The sequence below is a fragment of the Ursus maritimus genome, unplaced genomic scaffold (genome assembly GCF_017311325.1).
Source record: "Ursus maritimus isolate PB19 unplaced genomic scaffold, ASM1731132v1 scaffold_23, whole genome shotgun sequence".
NCBI lineage: Eukaryota > Metazoa > Chordata > Mammalia > Carnivora > Ursidae > Ursus > Ursus maritimus.
In genome coordinates, this window is record NW_024424786.1 from 45902343 (window position 1) to 45907765 (window position 5423).

Here is a 5423-nt window from a genome sequence, read left to right on the forward strand (position 1 = left end):
GGGGGGGGGTCACACTGGGGGGCACAGAAGGACTGAGGGTACTTGTGGGGGCCGGGGTCCTGGACCCCGCTTACCTTCCTCCTGGGCCTCCTCTGAGGTGGGAGCAGCGGGAGCGGGAGGGAGAGAGGAAACAAGGACAGTCATTTAGGGGTGCCTCCGGGGTGGCGGGGAAGGAGGCCAGCCCCCAGGAGAAGGGGCAGCTGGCTCTCTGAGCTGGAGGTGGCGAGCCCCGGAGCCCTGGGCCTAAACCCTGCCTCTGTCCTGTGACCACCTCTGAGACCCCGGGGCTCTGGGCTCTTGCTCCCTCCTTGGGGCCTAGGCACCCCCGATGGGCCTTGGGACCCCGCCGCCTGCCTGCCAGCCCCAGCATGGTGGTGTCTTTGCAGGAGGCTCTAGCCAAGTCCTGCTCTGCGGGTGACGGAAGTGAGGACAGGGGATGAAATCCACTGTGGTAAGAAAAGCCCGGGAAGGTCTGGGCGGGTGATGTGGTCTCTGTGCATGTCCGAGGTGATGTGGACACTGACGGTCTTAGAGGGAACGGGGGCAGGGGACCCTTCCTGCCCACGGCTCCCAGGACCACGTAGCTCGCTCAGAAATGAGTCTTTCCACCTTTTCAGCACAAAAAGAAATGTTTTGCTCACGTTGTTAGGGTAGCCAAGTGTTTTCAAAATATTTTCAAAACATAGCACCCAGCGCGCCTCACAGCTGAGCCCTGCCTGGTGAGCGCCTGCCAGGGGTTTCCGAGGAGCTCCCACCCAGCCTTGAGAACCGCCTCTCCGCGTGGTTCCCAGGTGCGGCGGCGCCCCTGCACCCCTCACCTGCCCGGGCACGACCGGGAGGCTCCACAGCCGCCAGGCCGCGCGAGGGAGGGGTCTCTAGATGAGCCTGGGGTTATGGCCCCAAGGTGGGGAAGCGGAGAGACGTGGGGGCGCAGAGACAGAGAGAGGAAGAGAGCAGCGGGGTCCACCCAACCCGGGCCTTGGTATTAGTGAGGGTGAGTCGTAAAGCACAGGTCAGCTCTGTCCACACGGCACTACCAGGGTGGGTATTAATGAACGATTAATGAGTGTGTGTCTATCAGCGGGTGAAGACGTGGGAGATCAGCGGTGACAGCAAGCGGTCATTAACGATGAGGAGGACAGGCAGTTAACCGACGAATGGGGTCCAGGAGCCCGAGAAGCCCAGTGGGGGTGAGGCCGTGTCCTGAGCAAAGCGGGGTGGCCTGGGTCAAGGTGGGGAGTGTGTGTGTGGGGGGCGTGCGGGGCCGCCAGGATTACCTTCTTCCTCGTACTGCTCTGCAAGGGGATAGAACACGGGAGCTGTGTTAGCAGGCGGCCCCGGGAGCCAGCTGCCCCACCCCAAACCACCGAGGATGGGGTCTAAGGGGCCTTGGGCTCTGGACACCTTTAGAATCCTGCTGGGGTGGGGGACGAGGTGCCTGCGTCTAGACACCCAGGTCCCCCTGGGAGAGTGTGGTGGGGCTGCCAGCCCTGGAGTTCCCAGCCCGGACGTGGCCCTGGACAGCTCTGCAGGGCAGGCTGGGCGTACAGGAGCTGGGTTCAGATGGGACCATGTCTCGGGATGTGTCCTGGGAAGAAGAGGGGGCCCCAGGTGCGGGGGTGGGAGTGGGGAGCCCGTGTTCAGAGGGGGTCGGTCTAGCGCCCACCACGGCCAACGTGGCAAAGCTTGGGCTTCCCACCAGGGGTTCCCAAGGAGAAGTGTGCTGTCAACGGTCGGACGGGCCTGTCCACGTGTCACTTGTCCACCGGGGGTGGATGCAGAGGGAGAATCGTTTGACACTTACCCTCGACCTGTTCACTGTTGGGGGCCAAGGGTGGGGGACGGGCAGGAAGAGAGAGAGAGAGAGAGAACGGGTAAGCTGGGCTTTCACTAAGTGTCTGCTAAGAGCCGCGGGTCCTCTGACCTCCGCACATAGCCCAGGTCCAGGGGGCCCACGCAGGGTGGGTGGCTGCTGGGACTGGTACTCACACTTCCTCGTCCGACATGGTGGTGGGGCTGTCTCTGTGGGGGAAGGAACAGGACCAGAGTCAGAACGGCCTTGGTCTAGAAGTGCTGGAAGGGGTGAGCGTTGGGCTCCTAGGGCTGGGGGTGTGAGGGGACATCCAAGGACAGGGTGGAGGCCAGCTCTCCGGCCTTGGGCGGGCCTCCTCCTCAGCCACCACCCCCAGCCCTTCTCCCCAGACTCTGATCCCACCCCGCCCCCCTTCCTGGCCTGGCTCCAGCCTGGAGCTCGGAATCCCGGGGCCGGACGGGATGTTGGAAGGTCGTGGTGTCCACCCCCACCCAGGGCAGACATCCTCTCTGTAGCATTCCCCGAGGACGGTGCTTGTCCACGCTGCTTTGGACAGCAGACAAGTCCTGCTGGTGTGGCTCAAAACCCCCTTCTTGATGGTCTCTGCCTTTGGGCCGAGGTGGTTGGGGGGTTCCCTAGGAACCCCTAGATGACAGAGCCCCGCTTCCCCAGTGGGGTGTGCTGAACCTTCCTGGGTCTTCATGCCTCACCGTCCCCCTGACAGTCCCTCCTGGTGTGAGCCCAGAGCTCCCTTCCCCAACTGATGTTTTCCTGCGGGGACACCACAGTCTCCTACGGGGTGCCCTGGGCGCCCCCCATAGCCCCTGTGCAGTCCTCTCTCCCAAAGTCACAAGGGTGCGTGAGCCATTCTCCTTGTCTCCCCCCACCCCCGCCCCCTCACAGAGCAGATTGGGCCCCGAGCTCCTGGGGCCGGGGTCTGGGCTGTTTCTCTGTGCGTCCCCCAGCCCGGGGCCCTGAGTGGGAACTGAGCGGACAGCCCCATCTGGCCGGCCCCCGTCAGCCTGCTTTCCCAGGCCCCGTGGACGCTCTTGAATTTGTCAACGTCTGCAGGGAAGCTCTCTGCCCGGGCCCGGCCGCACGTGTGCAGGTGTGGCCGGCACCAGGCCAGCACTCAGGGACCCTCGCTCCTTGAGCTGGCCACCACACACGCCGGAGGAGGCCCGGGGCCTGGGAACCCTCGGAGCAGCTGCATCCGAATGTTGGCCCGGGGCTTAAAACACAGAGTTCATGACAACAGATGGCAGCTTAGTGGGAGACAATCACTGCGGCCCCCGCCCCAGGGAGCTCCTCAGAAGAAAAACACAAGCTCGCCGTCTAAAGATGCGTGCACGTCCCATGCTAAGGTGTGAACAGCTTTCTGAAGCCCCCGGCAAGAAAGTTCGTATTCCCAGAGCAGTTTAAGCTCCATGCAAAATTAACCCACAGATCTCTGCTCCCCGCACCCCGGCCGAGACACGGCTCTTCCCTGAAAGAGGACTCTGCTGCCCCTCAAGTTAGAGCTTCCTGCCTGTGTGCAGCGGGGGCCTCAGCCTCCTGGTGGGCCCAGCACCACCCCCCCAGCCACTCTCCAGGGTGGGCGGGTCAGCGAGGGCCTGGGCAGGGCCCTACACCTGTCAGCGGCCTCAAGAGGGGGAGGTGGTGGCCTGAGCCCAGGGCTGGTTATTTTTAAGAAGCCAGTGGCAGCTGAGGCGTCCAGAAAGAGGCACCAAAATTAGCCAAGACACATCTGCCCAGAAACCCAAGACGCGGGGACGGGGGCTGTGAGGGCAGCCCCCGGCTCTGGTCCCCGCAGGTGTCCCAGGCCCGCCTGAGCTCCTGCATCTTGCTCTCCTGCCTTCTGGGCTGGAGTCCAAGGGGGCACCAGGCAGGGTGCCTGGAAGCCCCTTCCTTGTGCGTTGGGGCAGCAAGGCCTCACTGACCCGGGGGAAGCTGAGGCTTCTCCAGGATCCCGCCCCTCTGCCCAATGGAGTCCCAAAGACCACCCCACAGGGGGGCTCCGTCCCCCCAGCTCGCTGTCTGTCGGGGAGGGGCCAGGGTGGGGTGTGCCGGAGGGCAGGGGACAGCATTTTGACAGCTGGGAAGGAAGTCAGTTGTCCATTTCGTGCTCTGCCCTCAGCATGAGGGTGTAGAGTGAAAATAGCCCCTGAGGTCAGAGCTCCTTGGAGACACACAACCACCCTCCCTCCTTCCTGGGGGAGGGGAGCAAGATGGGGGGGGAGGCCCTGCCTGTGGGCCCCTGGCTGCGTCATCCCACACAGCCTCGGCCCCCATTCTACCCTGCAGGGTCTCCTTGCCCGGATACCCCCAAGATGGCCAAGAGCATGCAAGAGGAGCGGGGAGGGCAGGACAGCAAGGAGCATGGGGGGGACCTCTGGGGCACGTGCTCCTCCTCCGTGGGCAGATGTGGGATATGTCCAGAGCAGCGGGACGGATCCCAGGTCCCCACTCTGCCCCTGGCCTGGGCCTGTTCGCTCCTGTCCTTGACCTCTGGGAGCTGTCCCCGAGCCCCCCTCCCCCCCCCGCCACCTCTCCTCATGGAACCGCTCCTGGGGTGAATTATACAAGACCCCTCGTGTTTGTCTCTACAAATGGCGGGGTTGGAGGCAATGACCGCTTGAGGCCAAGAGCCCCCAGCTTCCGAGGGGAGCTGGCCTCAGCCCCTGAGCTTACTGGAGCCCCACAGAAAGGCCCAAATGGCCCCAGGGGTGAGCCAGGACCTGCACCGGGCGGCCCTCAGAGCTGTGGGCAGTGGCCTTCCTGGGCTCTTCATCTCCACACCTGCACCTCCCCCAGCCCTGTGCCCTGCTTCCCTCCAGGGAGCCCCCACCTGCCTCCTCGGGCCTCCCCGGCTGCCGGGCTGTGGTTTGGAACGGCTTTCCCAACATCTCCCTCTATGCCAACACCCTTGGGACCCTGGGTGGCTCCATGGGTTCTCCAAGCTGCCATGCTCAGAGTGGAGACATGTGGAAACTTGGCGTCCTAGACCCTCAGCACCCCGGGACCCCAGATGTGCCTCGAATGTCAGGCCAGCCCTGCCCAGCCCTGGGCCATACCGACCTGTGGCTGAGTCTGGAGAGAAGGGCTGGAGCTCCCTGTGGACAGGACCGGCTCAGGCACTGCCCGCTCGGCTCACGTCCTCATGTTATAGTGACATTCGATCTTGCCTGGCAGCCCATTGGCCAGGGCCTGGGTGGCCAGGCGCATGGGGCAGGCAGGAAGGGGCTGTGCCCATGCAGGCCCCTTACCAAGTATAGGAACAGCCGAGGAGGAGGCCCAAGGAGGTGAGGATGGGGGGACGTGTCTGGAGAAGGAGACAAGGAAGTGTCAGCTTCTATTTTTAACCCCCCTGCTCCCCCTCCCCCGGCCAGGGACATTCCTGACGGGCTGAGGAGGGCGGACAGGACGGACTGGGTGGCCCGGGGGGTGCAGCCCAAGGCGCTCCCTGGGCTGGTTGCTGTGGGGTCCCCAGCCTGGGACCCCGACTCCCCCAGCCCAGCCGCCCTCTGTCCGTGGTGTCTGGGGCACAAGTCCTTCGCCGCCGGTGCACCTGCCTCCACAGTCACTGCACGTGGCCCGAGGTCCCAGAGCC

The 5423-nt window shown here is 64.4% G+C and overlaps 1 long non-coding RNA gene across 1 annotated transcript; it reads right to left on the minus strand.

Annotated features, from left to right (window-relative positions):
* Nucleotides 1–143: 143 nt before the first annotated feature.
* Nucleotides 144–5151, minus strand: LOC121104814. The gene is made up of 3 exons (XR_005837200.1): nt 4892–5151; nt 1990–2022; nt 144–1818 (listed from the first exon to the last, which is right to left on the minus strand). It is a non-coding gene; the product is annotated as an uncharacterized LOC121104814 (long non-coding RNA).
* Between the last annotated feature and the right edge of the window lie 272 nt (nt 5152–5423).